Source organism: Conger conger, chromosome 6, assembly GCF_963514075.1.
Source record: "Conger conger chromosome 6, fConCon1.1, whole genome shotgun sequence".
NCBI classification, from domain to species: domain Eukaryota; kingdom Metazoa; phylum Chordata; class Actinopteri; order Anguilliformes; family Congridae; genus Conger; species Conger conger.
In genome coordinates, this window is record NC_083765.1 from 31,550,591 (window position 1) to 31,567,709 (window position 17,119).

The window sequence follows — 17,119 nt, forward strand, 5'->3', positions numbered from 1 at the left end:
TCATCCATCGAGAGGGAAGCCATGCACAAAGGACACTCAACAAGTTTCTGTCACGGCTTCAGTCCCAGTGTCACGGCACTTTTGGAAAGCTGGAATAACAAACTGTCACTCGAGGGGCACCGCGAAGGCACCCGCCGGCTCGGGGGTCCTGCTTTCATCTGCAGTGGGAAGGAAAAATGGCTCTCCTTTACATGAATAATGTACATTAATCCTCATGTCAGAGTTCAGGCAGCTGGGACGTAATTGCTGGGGGGGGGGGGGGGGGGGTGATAAATCGGGACACTTAAACAATGTGGATGAATATCCGACCATGACTGTCAGACAACAGGGAGAAGAGAGAGGGAGAGGCTGCGTCTTCCCAATTTAACAGAACAAGAATATGTACTGTAGGGGCAACAGTATCTCAAGGGGGTGCAGGAAAGGAAGATTTATTTCTTATCTCCTTATCTTGTCAAAACTGCGTATGAATATTATAGCTTGCATCTTTGAATCGTGTACAGGTACATCTGCAGATTAAAATAGCAATACTGTGCTTGGTGGACACCCTCATACATATATAAAGGTTATATATAGGTTACCAATATAGGTTAACATTTTATTTCACCGTATCTGTGTAAATGAAACAGACTTAAGTGTTCCGGTTCATGACTTCAGACGCTTCTACATGTGTTGTCTCATGCTACAGTATACCATGGGCTTCCCAGGTGAGAACAATGCAACATATAGATGCATGTGGACTGTGAATTGATTCCATTTTAAAATCATTACAGTCACATTGAAGCAAGGATGTGACTCTCGCTACAAGGTACCAACATGAAGCTTGTGTTGCATCAGAAAAATAATACACACCAGATTTACATGGTTTCTTCTGTCGTGAGCAAAAACAAGCTGAGTATTTGGATTAGTCCCATAGAGCACTGTAAAAAGGTACACAGATACAATTCAATTAAAAATAAATTCCCTATTTTTCCCATGTTTGAAGTGTCTGCACACAAAGCCTTTTATCTTGAGCAGTGGAGATCATTTTTCTCTCTGCCTCAGTGGAGACCCTGTATTTTGATGCCTTTCATGAAGAGAGAGCCCACTTCATGCCCCCTCCCTTTCAGGAGATAAAGGAAAGCTGTGGGTGGCTTCCTGTATTGTTTATGTCACCACTGCCTTAGTTTCTAAACGAGAACACATTCATTAATGTCCCTACCAACTGTATTACTCTACGCCAGAATAGAATGTTTTGTTTGAATAAGATCCAATCTCAGCACAACAGAGAAGCCGAGAGCTTACAGTATAACTTGGAACACTATGGGGAAAGAATAAAACTTTAGAATGTGGTTCAAAGAACGCTGAGGCTTCCAATAAAGAAAGTGAAATCGAAAGCTTCAGCAGTACATAAATAGGGATGATGATTTTACATAAATCATAGCAGCAGAAATGAGAACGGACATTTCTTCAAGTGAGTGAAGCATTTGATGACACACAAACTTGTCGCCTCGATGCTGGAAAGAGTCAGCGCGAAGGATGTCCAGACTGAAATCCAATCGCTTCTTTAAAGGTAGTGGAGGGAGACATGACTTTCACAAAAGAGCTCTGTTTACAGTGAATGTCGCCCGCTTGATTTGTAGCCTCGATGAGGGAGGGACACAAGATACAGTGAAGGTGTAGAAATCGATATGGGGAGCTATTCTTTCCTTTGAAAGGACGCTGTCATCGGTGGGCACTGCGGCTCGTTGGTGTAGAAAGGAAAGAAGAGAAAGGATGACCTCACGAGGTAGCAGCAGGTGCATGCCTATCGAATCATATCATGCACTGAATGGTTCTTATTTTGGGAAGGAGAGAGGTAGGGGAGAAGGGCAAAGGCAACACCACCATCTTATCATCTGACCAGGTGCGGAGGACGGGATCTTTCATCAACAAAACACCTGGAATTTCTTTCCTCTCTTCCTCTTCTCGGTGTCATGTTACGCTCTTATCTCTCCTGTCCCAATACAATGTATTTTTCCACCCCTGATTTTTTTTTTCTTTAAAAAACCACCTTCACTAGACAACTATAATTTGATATATTGTTTCTGACCTTGGAAGTTGAAATACTTATGAACTGGCCCTGGTGTCTCAGAAATACAAAAATGGGGGGGTCCTACTGCCAGCCCTGTTGCTGGAACAGGGAGTATCCCAAATAAATAAATCTATCATTTATTTATTTGGGATACTCCCTGTTCCAGCCATTTCAACCATTTCAACTTCCAAGGTCAGAAACAATATATCAAATTATAGTTGTCTAGAAAATAAACTGAAGAAGAAGATGCAGAACTATATTATATTTAAGTTCTGCATCTTCTTCTTCAGTTTATTTTCTTTTTGTTAGTTAAGCAGTGTTGACCACTTTAAGAATGTGTGGGCCCTGAATGTAGGATAGTCTAATTGTTGAACTGCAGCACCTCATTTCATGTTTTAAAGTTTATGTTTTAGACAATCCCTCACACCAACCAGTAGATTTGTTTATACTCTATTGTGAATGATTCTGACAGAACACATTTCCATAAAAATTGGTTTCAAGCTCTTCCACCCCATCTTGGCTTGTAACAAGTCCCCCTTTTCCCCCAATTGAACTGTATTTCCCATAGGAGTCAGAAGTCTCTAATCGGCACAAGGATTTCTTTGAAGTCAGCGGATTCATTCTTTACAACTGTTCTAAGTATCTGGTTCATTTTGAGAAGGGGGAGTTGTCGTCATTATTTCTTGAGAAGAGGGTGGCATTGAACACTGGCTGAGCCTGTACTTCACGATTGTGTAATTATTTGGTTTTCCCACATCATTTTTATCTCTTCCTGCAGTAAATAAAGCCTCCCTTTGTCAGTTCTTCAGGTTCCTGAGAACGGCCGATGAAAAAGGGCCCTTGAGTGCTTTTCCAGCAAGCCTCTGCTTTCTATATTTGGATAATTCCTTGGTGCCATCAATGTCCATTCACTCTTCTATAATGCAGTGGTTTCAAAAACTAAGAAATATAGCTTTCCCCTTTTTTGCTGGCTGGCCCCTCACTCTCATTTCCTTCTCAATGAGTCAGAGCATTCCTTCGATGGCAGTCCAAGCAACGAGTTTTTTAGTTTTTAAAACTGCACAGAGCTGTTCATGTTGGGCTGAGAGAGCTGGACATTCCTTTTTGAGATTTCCTTTGACAAACTCAAATCCTCTCCACTGAGTTTAATTTATCAAGTAAGTGACCATTTGATTTTCAACCAAAGCAAAATTGCACATTTTGTCAAAATGGTGTAAGAACAGCATAGTTGTCATAGTAGTGATGTGTGTCATTAGTTATTTTTTGTATATGCAGATATTTTTTGTAACAGAAAAGATGTTGTGCGTCCACAGTTCATTGGGCACATCATGTTGGATACCTATCTTTCTCAAGACTTGTGAGATCTCATTTTTCTCATTTCCCCATTTTAAGTAAAGTAAAGATTCATGAAATCTTAGCCAAAAGCAGTTTCATCTTTATCTTTCTCCAACACATTTTCAGCAGCTGGTAGCACACACATGCATATGCACGCGCGCGCACACACACACATAGACACATACACACACACACACACACACACACACACACATGCACATGCATATGCACGCGCGCACACACACACACACACACACACACATACACACACACACACACATGCACACAGAGGAGACAATTGTATTTTGTCAGTAGCCAAAAAGCCAGCCATAAAAGCAAATATGCATGCACTGTAATCTTGGCCAGGCCTCTCAATTAACATTATTTCAGGGGAACGTCCTGCTGAAATAAAGAAAAACAACAGTGGCAACATGGCCTTTCTGTTATAGCCATTATGTATGACTTTTTTAATTTAGTTTTTGATTCAGCAAATACATAACATTTATTGTATGTGATATAACATGAGGTATTTTTACCCGAAATATGTTGATGAATCTTTGTCGGTTTTCCAATACATAACCATAAAATTCACGCATTGCGCGGAATAGCCCACTGTTCTCAATCCTGAACTTATCTCTTGTCTATAGCATGACCTTATCTGAAACGAAAGGTTGATTATTGTTCCGATACAGACGGACAGACATGGCGGAAACGTTCTTTGCAGAGTCGCTGTGCCCAGAAGCTGCAGGCGGGGCCTTAATCCACCCACCTCAAGCTGCTTGAGCCTCACTGATCCCGTTGTTCCCTTTATTCTCCCAGAATCCCCCTTTTGTCAGCTTTGGAGCTCATTGCAAAAGAGCTCATTCAGGCAGAGCACAATGATGGTGTATCTGAGGCAAAGCTTGTGTATAGGAAAGAAGCATTTGCTGAAACAAACTGGGGTGTACGGTAGGAAAAGAAAGACACACATAACATTGTCAGAGGCTCTAAATATGTTTTCGCTTGCACACAGGATAATACTTCAGCGTCTTATGCTTCCTTTGTATGTCTCCTGTGTAATTGGGCTGGGCTTTCACACTCCTGAGACAAATACAGGACTGTAATTTCCTAGAGTGAGACTGACAGGAGCTGTGTTTGACAGTGTGATGTCTTATAGGACTGGAATTTAATAGGTATGCTTTCTTTAGTAATCCCTCGTTGTGACACGGTTTGACTTAAATCCCAAAGTCTTTGACATTATGGGAAACGAAGACAAGAAGATCACCAAATCAGACTAAGGGAAATGTTATTGATTTCATAGCATACAAGAGCTGGTCTTTTGATGCAAAGTGCTTTTCACTCATGCTGGAGGCACACTGTTTGGTAAGCAGGAGTGGTGGGATATCTGTTGTTTGTGGAAATCTCATAATTGCACACGTTAACTAGATATCTATTCATATTAATTTCACGAATTGAAAATATACAAATTAATGCAGAAGGTCCTTTTTCAAAATTCAGGAACAGTGTTAGCAAAGAAAGGAAATTACCAGAATAATAATTATTTGACCAAAAACAAAATGCAAATGCAAGGTGTACAGTATCACAAGAACAAGACAAGAGCTGCTGAGACAAAAGATGGCTATTCTCGGTTTCTAGGACACAATTTTTGACAGTTTTATATCCAGTATATCAGAGGAACTCTCAGTAGATCTAGAATTTCTATATTCATGACAACCGCCTACCTTAGAGGAGTCAGTAATATAAAAGCCGTCAGAAAGCCTTTGAATGAGCAAAATCTCTTCCACTCTCAATTTAAAAAATGCAGAGGCACAATGGTGTGTCCTAAGATAGTGTCTATATTAATAAATCCTTACCTTGAATTATTAAGATCACTGTCACACTTAATCACTTAATTACTTCCGTATATTTAAATATGTCTGCTCTCATTTAAAGCCAAAGTGCAATAAAGTGAATTCAGGTGTGGAATGATTTAAACTTGAAGTTAATTTAAAAGTTGGTAAGATGTTTGGGAGTGTAACTGCAGTGTCATATTCTCCTAAAATCCACTGGAGGAAATAGCAAATAAAGAAAGAAATAAAGCATGGCTATAAAGCGTGAGTTGGCCACTCTTACTGAAGAGTAGGAAGAACTGCAGGTGAAACCAATAAACAGCCAAGCAAAGTGCACTGAAGACAAACTTATAATCACACAAATAAGAGAGAAAGATTACAAAATAAAGGGAGTTGTTATCATCAATGAAATTAGAAAAGATGCTGCTTGAGTGGAAAAGGCTTGGGAGGGTAATTGTGAATGCCCTGAAACACAGCAAACCCTTTGCTCAGCAAAATGGACACAGTTTAAGCACTCAAAGGGAATGATACTTCTCCAGGCTTCTGGAAAACACTTTACAGTTAAGATTGGTCAAATCGACCAATCTCCAAAGGGACTGCATGATCAATTTCTTCACAAAAATCCCAGACAGAAGAAAATAGCTGAAGACAAGCCAGCAAGAAGCTGAAGCATTAAGTAACACTTGTTTTTGATCAGTTGTCAGCAGTCTAAAAGGCCTGGCATCGTAGCCACAGATCTTTCGACAGAACACACGATGATACACGCTCTTAAATGTTTTTCCCTCCTTTTTCCCCTCTTTGGAAGCCCAATCGTGCTCCCACTGCAGCACGGCACTCTCCATACGAGACGGCACGGTTCAGAGGAAGACATGTCACGCACAGTTCAACGGATGAACCTGCAGGTGCCAGATCCACCAACAGGGGTTGCCTGTGCATGGCGAAACCCTTCCATCCCTGGGTGAAGCCATTTGTGCATCACTCTGCGGGGCTGCTGGTCACTGGCACAGCCCAGATTTGACGCCAGGCCTACAGGCCTACCCCTGCTCCTTGACCCCTTAAAATTCTTCTTCACCCCAACATCTTCCATATAGTGAATAAAGGGTTGCCGGTAGAGTAGTGGTTAAGGGGTTAAGGTATATGACATGAGGAAAAAAAAGGAAAAAAAAAAGGACCCACAAGGTCAGTGGTTTGATCCCCAGTGTAGCACAGCTGTTGGGCCCTTGAGCAAGGCCCTTAACCCTACCTTGCTCCAGGGGAGGATTGTCTCCTGCTTGGTCTAAATCAACTGTAAGTCGCTTTGGATAAAAGCATCAGCCAAATGACATGTAATGTAATGTAATGTAATAAGGTAATAATGTAAAGTAATGTAATGGAATAATGTAATGAGTTATGGAGATGAGAGAGCTGCTGCCTCCTCCGAGTTCCTACAACCCCCATTTCCGATGTAATCAGTTTTTAATATGTTATATATGTGTTTTATAATAATAATAATAACAACAGATGTACCTTTGTATATCTTCCATGGTGAGCTAAGAGGTCAATTCTACTTAACATGTCATAGTAATGGCTGTCTGTTTATGAGTACCTTTTATATTCCTTCAGTGTCATTTTCATAGCCGTGAACTTTCCAACTTTGTATTCTTCAAGATGTATAAACATACGCATTACTCTTGTATAAGAGGGCTCTGTGTGGCATTCTTGCTTTAACTACAAGGACTATAAATATATTTGATTAATTGACATTATTGATGTGACTGGAATCCAGTAGCAGCCATGGAAGGATAGGAAGTGTGGACATGGAAAGAGAGGAGATTTCAGCTCATTTAAAGCCAAACATAGTGGAAACAGCCCATCATATATAATCCCATCTGCTTACCTAGTGTGTGGTGTTACTGTATGGTTTTATCCCTCATACAGCATTTGTCTTATTCAGTGGCAAGATCAATATGATGATAAGAATAGACTAGGACAGAGTGGATATAAATTGGATTGGTTACTGTCCACAGGGGGGAAGTGATAAGTGATCTAAGTGAAATGGTGTAAAGGGAATATAGATATTGCTTATTTACTTACACTCAGTGAGCACATTATTAGGTATTTATTAGACTTATTTTTTATACTTATTAAGTCTTCTACTGCTGTAGCCTATCCACTTAGAGGTTGATTGCATTGTGTGTTCAGAGATGCTCTTCTGCATACCACTGTTGTAATGTGTGGTTATTGGCGTTACTGTCATTTTTGACCAGTCTGGCCCTTCTCCTCTGACCTCTGAACAATGCATTATTGCCCGCAGAACTGCTGCTCACTAGATCTTTTTTGTTTTTGGCACTATTCTCTGCAAACTCTAGAGACTGTTGTGCATGAAAGTCACTTAGATCACATTTCTTCCCTATTCTGACATTTGGTCAGAAATACAGCTAGACCATGTCTGCATGCTTTTATGCATTCAGTTGCTGCCACATGATTAGCTGATTAAATATTTGCATTAACAAGCTGGTGTACAGGCCTACCTAATAAAGTGGTCATTGAGTGTATACACCGGACTGAAGAACTGATCTGCAGGATTGAAGATGTAATCACTCCACGCTCTTGCTTCACTTCCTCATGTAAAAACTGTTTTGCGGGTTACTGAACAAGCGACAGCAAAGCAAATAAGCCATGTGAACCAATGAGAAGATGCCTTGAAGACTCCCTGAGCATCCCTATGTTTGGCTGAGGATATGCCCACCCTCGCCTGCACCCACACAAACAACGGCCCCCGAGACGAGTCGTTTATCCCTCCTCCACGTCTCCACGAGGTCAGCGCGAACGAGACGAGCACATCCTCCTCAACGACAGCCCGGCAGCCGAGAATCACAGGAGGAAAGAGCGCTCCCAGTTACACCAGCAAATGAGTTTGAGAACCGCAGCAAGAGTTGGCGATGACAGCAGTGGGATCGGGACAGGACATAGGTGAGGAGGTGGCGAGATATTTTAAATCCTATTGATTTATTCTCAGAGAAGTGCATCTTGGGAGTTGAGCGAAAGTGACATTTGAATAAGAGGATTGTTGAAGGAGAGTGGGGGGATTCACTTTGGGTGAAGGCACAGGAGCGCACATCTGCAGGGCCACGGGGACGGAGCGGCGAGCACCCGGCGGGGACGCCGGGCGGACAGGTTGTTCCCATGGCGGCTGTGCCGGCGGCCGCAGGGGCCCTGATGAAGATGGATCTGTCTCTCATGAGCGACGACGTCCCTCCCGCTCCTGCGGGTAATTCCAATCTCAGAGCCGTCAGTCACGTTTAAAGCATGCTAATTCACCCAGCTTTTTCTGACGCGTGTCAAATCCATTTAGAGGGTTCGCCTGCTCCTAGGGCAGAGTGTTCCCCAACTTCGATGTGAGTTTGTTATTGCACTTTGTGAGTTATTTGTTATTGTTATTTCATTTCAGGAAACAGGACAGGACAGCAAATTATATTACAACTCTTTATTCACAGTTTTCAGTTTTTTTTTTGGACACAATTTTTGTTATTTTGGCTTTGCACTCCAGCACATTGGGTTTGAAATAAAACCATGAATATGTGGTTAAAGTCCAGCATGTCAGCCTTAATTTGAGGTATTTACATCCATACCAGGATTGTGCTGTAATTCTGATCTGTGTCACAATTACAGCACAACAGCATAACAGGTCATTTCTCCCCCAATTTTAGGGAAGTAATGGTAATTGGACTGCTCGTTTGGCTCTTGGCCAGCTGTGGGTCTTTGCATCAATAGTTCATGGACAATAAAGATAACACAGGGTCTAGAGTTGATTCTAGGGTGTGGGATTTGCATTTTGAGTGTGTTGCTGTTGTCTCTCAACATGAGGACCAAATAAGTGGGAGGGCCACCATGAGGTTGACAAATCTGAATAACTTTCAGATTTCAGATCCAATGTGGTGGAGTACAGAGCTAATACAACATGTGTGTCACTGTCTTAATGCTTTCACAATTAAGTGTGCCAAGTTAAATGTCTAGCAATTCCACGGATGCATTAACTCAGCAGTAAGTAACATGTGGGGAAAAAGCTCGAGAAAAAAGAAGAAAAAAAACGAACGATGCTTCCTTGCCCTTCTGACAAACTGAAAAAGCGTTAAGACCTGCACACAGTGACTACAACAAGGATAACAGCATCAGGATAAAACCAGAATGATGGAAATTGGAGCACCAAAGAGCCAAGAGCCAAAACGAGATTCAATGTCAGTCATCCTGTTACTTCAGTACGAAGGGTCTGGACCAATTTAGAAGACAACTTACAAGCGCTGTGTGCACCTGTAGCCACACATTATAGGAAGATGCATCACCAAAATGAATAATTAATAATATGCAAATGAAGGTAGGATGAGGGAAGCTGCTCCCCAGCCCAACAGCACGGCAGAATCGCTTCAGTGAAGAATAAAGATAATTAATGCGCTTGTCCAGTCAGATCATAGTCTGTTCATATGGATTTGAGTCAGGTTTGAGAGGAAGGGCTGTACGTCCACTCCTCTCAGTTACCAACCAAAATCAATGCCAGCTGTACTGAATAACTGAACCCTCTTCCTTGGGTTTTGCAGCTTCTGAATCCTTCTTCATCATATCCATTTTTCCTAAATATCCAGGTTCCTAAATCTAGGGAATCCACCACCTTCAGGCTGCACAGCATCAATCCCATTGACTCCACCGGATACAAATGTGCTGAGTCTGCTAATTCCTGGCAGCAGTCTATAGACCTCCATCATCCATACTTGTGAAACTATCCTTATAAGTACTTGAGTATATTGCAGACTTTGGCTTAAGCAGGAAAAATAAATCAATGTTTGTAAAATGTGTCAATTAAGACATTGGACAATAGTGGCCATTTTGGAACCAGGAGATCAGTTTAGTATAACATGCTTGCTTAATTGTTGCATTACTCAATCCCAAAAACTGAAGCACATGTGAAGCAAACTGAAGCACAGATGAAGCAGTGGAACACACTATGCCTCCTTCCTATTTTAGAATGGGCACCACTTTTGAGTTGGGTGACTCAAAATAAATATTTGAGTTAATTGTTAGGGATATACAGTTGTGTTCAAGAAAATAGCAGTACAACATCAGTAACCTGATGAACCATTATTAGTAGTAGTGATATTTCAAATAATTTACTTGCAGATGTAGTAGTGTAATAGAAAAACAACATCACGCTGCTTGTTCTGAGTAATTGACTCATTCATTGAAAGGGGCGTGTTCTAAATAATAGCATTGAGGAGTTTCATTTGAGAATCCATTCATTCTGTGAAAAACAGGTGTCATTAATTGTCCTTTATAAAGGAAGGAGGGAAGCAAATGTTTCACAGATTGTTATAAAATATATTTCCTTCTTAATTGCTAAGTAAAATGGGCAGTGACAAACATTGATTGGAGGAACAACATCATTTGATTAAAAAGTTGATTGGAGAGGGGAAAACGTATAAAGAAGTGCAGCAAATTATAGGATGCTCAGCTAAAATGATCTGAAATGCTTTAAAATGGCAACAAAAACCTGAAACACGCAGAAGAAAACAAGCAACTACTGTTAAAACGGATAGAAGAATAGTCAGATTCAGTCATTCATGAAAGATTCAGTCATTCATCAGCTCCAGAAAGATCAAAGATGATCTACAATTACTTGTAAGTGTTGTTACAGTCGGTTGGTCGAAGCTAAGCTATCAGCAAGAAGCCCCCGTAAAGCAGCATTGTTGAAAAAAGGGCATCTGCAGAATCCGTTAAAATTTGCCAAGGAACATTCTGTGGACTGATGAGAGTAAAATTGTTCTTTTCGGGTCTAGTGGTCGTCGACAGTACGTCAGACGACCCCCAGGTACTGAATTCAAGCCACAGTACACTGTGAAGACAGTGAAGCATGGTGGTGCAAAAATCATGGTATGGGGATATTGTTCATACTACGGTGTTGGGTTCGCATCCCAGGGATCAGTTTGAATACATCAAAATGAAGAGATTATGTTGCCATATACCGAAGAGGAAATGCACCTGAAATGGGTGTTTTGACAAGACAACGACCCCAAACACACGAGAAAGCGAGCAGCATCTTGGTTTCAGACAAAAAGTATTGAAGTAATGGAGTGGCTAGCTCAATCTCCCGACCTCAACCCCATTGCAAACTTGTGGGGTGACATTAAAAATGCAGTTTCTGAAGCAAAACCTGAAAATTCACAGGAACTGTGGAATGTAGTCCCTTCATCCTGGGCTGAAATACCTGTTTCTAGGTGCCAGAAGTTGGTTGACTCGATGCAACGCAGATCCGCTGCAGTTAACAAAAACAATTGTTATGCAACTAAATATTAGTTCAGTAATTTAAAGTGAAGTTAAATCTTGAAAAATGTCTTCAGTTTATACAGTAAGTGTTTGAGTTTGAAGAGAAAAATGGGTTTGAGGAGAAAAAATTTTTTTTGAACAGATTAATATTCCTTTTCTTTGCTTCCTGTAAAAGAATAACACAGACTTCATCAAAATTTGTTAATGCTTTGATTTGGAATTGAATGTGTAATGTTCCCACTACATTTGAAATAGGGAACTAAAAGCTATTAAAAAATATTTGCACTTTATTCTTTTTTAACGCACTGCTATATTTTATTTGAATTGAACATTGAACTTTCAGCATAACTATGTTTTTGGCCCTAATTCAGAAGTTTCAATATCGTGATAAAATATATTGATTCCCCATGCGTCTTTTGCCCCTTATTTGGGCATTGGTCGATTTGGCATTGGATGTGTGAATGCAACTTTCCCTTAATACACACCAATTCCCTGTGGCATTCTTGCCTTATACAATTGGACATTCTGCTATTGAAGAGAAAAAAAGAACCCATTATATAAATAAGATATTTTCACATTCCAACAAAATTACTGCTACTATATAAAGTATATTGCTATTTTTATATAAAGTCCATATCTGGTAGGGCCATATGTTTTCTTTGATGAGTAGCATTTATTGCATCTTTGATTGTCTGGAGGTCTCCTAACAACTGTAATAACAAAAACATCAACTCAACCCTTCATCACCACCCACAAGCCTGCTGTTTTAAGAGATATTGACCACATTATAGCAGTTGCTTCTTAATAAAATGTAAAATAGGATACAAAACAGTTCCTCCACTGTTATTTGAGACAGGTTTATTTCTGATGCTTACTCCATTTTCAGTTGAATGCTCCTGCCTCATTCAGCTAAATCCACAATAGCAAGCTAGTGTGTGTGTTAGGCCATCTATATGATGGTTACCCTGGCAACACGGAATGTACAAGTGTACAGCATTCTTCAGACTCTTTATCTCAGCAGTGAGGCACCTCTATCTAATGCAGACAGACATTAAACGGTTATATAAGCAACATTTGTCATAGTAATTAAAAAACTGAAGCATCAGCACACCAGGATGTAATAAGAGACGTTCCTTTATTGGGTCTATTCTAGGATCACAGGCAATTTGGCGCAGGGCTCTTGAACAGAGTGGATTCCGAGCGTGTAGCCACCGGCACCAGAGTCAGGCATGCAATCCACGTTCGTTCACTAAGCCTGCGCCCCGTCCTGACCCCGTCACCTCTCTTTATGGAGCTGCAAAATTGGGTTTCTTGTAATTTAACCCTGTTGTGTGGGGGTGGGGTGAAGGGTGAGGCAACACCTGTGTGGAGGAGACAGCAGAAGTCTGCAGCTCGGGAGAAGACACGAGAGGTGACCAACAAGAGGATGCTCGCTAAGTGGCTGATCTTCCAAGGGCACAACCTATCTGCAGCATGACCAATTTCAAAGGCATCTCTGAAACAAATTGAGCACGTTAACAAGGGATGAAGGAAATGACCAAGTGCCCCTCTGAAAGAATGAAAACAGCCTTTGAGCGTGAGAAGTAGATTCATCCACAAATAGTGTATTCTGCTCCATTGGTCAGCGACACTGTAGGTTACTTTATCAAAATATAGTACGGATGCCAGCAACCATGTTTTCCTGGTGAAATGACCTTTACACCAATGCAGTGTGTTGTGGGCGGAGTTTAGGGTGACACTGGCACTTCCGAGGCCATTCGGTTGACAGTCAATCTGGCCAGCAGTCTGAGCCTCAAGCAAAAAGCTTTGGGTACAAACTTGATCAAGCTTTTGGCTTGAACTGGCTAGCCTGACTATTTGACTGCAGGTAGTATTAGCTTAATGCCCTCAACTATTTAAACAATGAGGTCTGGTGTAATGTTGGTGAAATACAATTCTCTTGGTGCTACTCTACAACTGCTACAAACAGTGTGAAATACTGTTCTTCTTCTTGGCCAGACTGTACTTACTGCAGTATTCTATTGAGACCATCACCGCAGGAAACCGCTGGCAATTTAATGCTTCGGATTAGCTTTCACTCATGCCAGGGCATTCATATGCAGAGCGAATACGGATGCTCCAATGATTACCGCGAATATATAAGGCGACAAACAGAGTATGAACTAAAACCCATGAATACTTTCATGCAGCATTACATGAGCATCATTTAACCTAACCAATATGTCCACTGAATAATACAAGACCTGGAATGAACAGGATAAGAAAAAAACGTATGCTTGAGCAGCAGTATTTTGGCGTGCTGTCAGAAATAGTTTTTCCGACAGTGCATCCCCGCACTTTTTAAAGAAGGAAACGTGCTGCGACCATTTGTGAAACAAATCAGGCCGCTGTGGTCGAACAAAGGCACAGCTGTAGCCCTTCCACTGCAGCCGGCGATTTGCCTTGTGCAAATTCGCTCCTTATTTCTCCGAGCGATCCGGAGGCTGTTAACAGCATGCCACAGCTCTCCTCTCCTGGTCGCTGTATCTGTTCCTGGGCAGGGATGGGATCATAAATCCCCCTCAGCTCCATCTATCCCGCCTCTCATCAGCTCACTGATTGTGTCCGCCGCTCTCTCCGAGGCTCCCCGCTCGTTTATCTCCAGTCCGCTCCCACAATCCTTTGCTGAAGACTCAATTTCCAGCCGCAGGCCCTGGATTGTCTCCTGCCTGCCGTTTATCTTCATTTTCTACCGCCCCCCCCCCCCCCCCCAAAAGGCCGCTGTAGCCTTGGAGACTGACACTGCGCAAACAGGGAGGATACTTAGTCCAGACTAAGCCACTCTGCACATATGCACACATTAGTATGCAAGTGCACGTACGCCTATAAAGTCTAACTCACACACACTCACTAACACACATGTACACGCATACATACATATACAAGCATATACTGTAGGCAGACAAAGTACATGCATACATGTACACACAGAAATACAAATATGCATGTCAATTCCTGCTAAGCTCAAAACTGTGACACAGGTAATGCGGAGAAGACGTACCCATGGGACGCTGTGGAGCAGAGGGAGGGGGTTCAGTGTGAAAACGCATTTCTGGTTAGCATGTGTGTGTACATCAATGGGGGAGGGGGAGGGGGTGCAGTGTGAAAATGCATTTCTGCATGTGTGTGTACATCACTGGGGGAGGGGGAGGGGGGTAGCAGGGCCAGGAGCCGGAGAGCCTCCCTGGGGAACTGCAGAGGAACGTTAGTTTATCAACAGGCTCATTTGGGCCCTGCTGGAGGAATGGAGGCCGGTGTGAAAACGGCTGGGGCCAGGCTGATGCAGGTGCTCCGATTCATCACAAGGCTTCACGGGCACGGACAGGTCGACGGATCTTTCCCACAATCCCCCAGAGCCCTTTCACAGCTGTGGGGGAGGACGGACCCTCTTGCGGCTCAGGGTTTTCCTGAAGCGTATACACAGGCTTTTGCCTTTGTTGTGAGCCCCTTGATGTTTGTGGGGCAAGGGATACCATCCAGCAGACTTGTCCGGTTAAATGACTAACTGTCCCAGAACCAAGGTGGAGCGAGGAGGTTAAACATTTGCACTTGTGTCTTAGCATCTTAATGATGCCCCAAACCTTTGCAGAACCTAGCCGGCCTCAGCACTAGAGATCGATGCTAAGAGCTAGGGAGATTGTGAGCAGGGTAGCAGTGGGCATATTGTGAAAACAAAAGAAAAAGAAAAAGGCAAAACTTAAATAGTCACAAAATATAACAATGTGTAAAAACACTGTGCAAGTGACCGTGTGCCCATGAATATTAGCAGCTGAAAGAACTGGACTCCAGCAGCTAAGTGGGAAAAAAACCCTCCTGGATTTGGGGGAATATCCAGGGGCAGGATGGAGTCATGTAGCAGCTCAGCCAGTCAATTAAAGGTAGCAGAAGAAGAAATCACATGACCCGGCTCACCAGGTGTAAATCGCTAAAAGGTCACTCTGAAATCGGCAGTCCTCCAGGACTTAGCTTGCAATCCCGGCTGGGAGTAATGAAGGGAACAGAATGGCAGAGTATGGTCAGCACGACATTCCCACACTCGGCCGTTTGAGCTTAGCACTCGAAGACTAGCTGTGCACGTTAAATTGGCTTTCGTAGAGCTGATAAGACTTCTCAGAGGCATTGTGGTGGCCTAACACCCAGCAGCAATGGCATAGGCTACAACAACATCACATAGGGAAGCCATGCAAAGTGACAACTGAGCCTGGCGCTAGCCATGCAACAGACGCAGCGGTGACCCAGGACCGTGAAAACAACAGTACTGTGAATGAGAAACCCAGTGTCCGAACCTGATTCTGAGCTTTCAGCTCAGTGTGTCCAATAAGCCATGAATGCATTTGTGCTTTGACAGACTGAAAATAAGCTGTAATATGTTTTATTTCCCTTCTTTTACTAACATGGTTGTGCACCTTAAAAAAAATTAAGAAAGTCATCCTCCGTTGGGATGACTCATTACAGCCGAGTTTAGAGGCTTTGTTAGTCTTTTGATCTGCTGAAGTTCTCCCACAGCTGTAAACTGACAGCACAAGTCACTTGTATGACTCACAGAAAGGTGTAATTGCTGTTTTCCACTGTATCACTTCAATGATGTATTTATTGAAAAGCAGGTTAAAGAGGCAGGCAAACAAGCACAGATTAAAGCCAAATTAAAGTTGTTTTATTTTTTACAAAAAAATTATTTTTTCACATTTTAATAAATATCAACACAAATGTAACTTAAATAAATTAAACTCGAAATAATGCCTTAATATTGAATTTTCATCTATTTTCTCATTAAAGTTGCTTTATGTTACAATGAAGATACAAATGTGTATATTTTCTATGCTGCACAGTATGCCTCCTGGTTTCCCTTCTCTCTTGTAGCCTGTGTGTGCATTGAATAGGTCAGTGTGCTTAACAGAAAGGCACCGTTTGGGTTGAGTCAAGTAGACAGCTTATTGCTCAGAAACAAACCAGGTGAAACAAAGAAAATAAGCTCAACATAAGTTTCTTGAGCAAACAGTTCTTTCTTGACAGGAGTTTATTCTCCCAGGACTGTAACTGCTCAAAACAGAGAACTGTTAACAACATTCAACATTTCTAACAGCAAATAAGCCGTGTTAAGTTGATCCAGGCATATTTCTGGCAACAGTAGCAATGGCACCAGAACAACGGATGAGTCACTACCATGGTGCAAGTCCAAAAGACTGACGTTAGCTAGCTACCCACAACATTCAGAGAAAGGGAATGAACCTGGATGCGATTGCGCTCACTGTGAAAAGAAGATGGAAAAAAAAAGATTTGGGGCATGAGTTACTGCAGCACATAAGTGGTTCTCGCACCACTGCCCTCTTGCTAGGCAATGGTGTCTCATCCCTTAATTTACTACAATAGAGGCTTTGGTAACAAATCGCTCCTTGGCATTAATGGTAATGTACAGCATTCAAGAGCCGGGGGCCCCAATTCGCATTAGTCCAAGGAAAACAACATCTAAGGCATTACTTTGCCTCCGATTTCCCTCCTAATGTAGAAAAGCAGGAAGCAATTTGTCTTCCCTGATTGCTCACCTCATAACACTTTGTACTACACAGAGGTT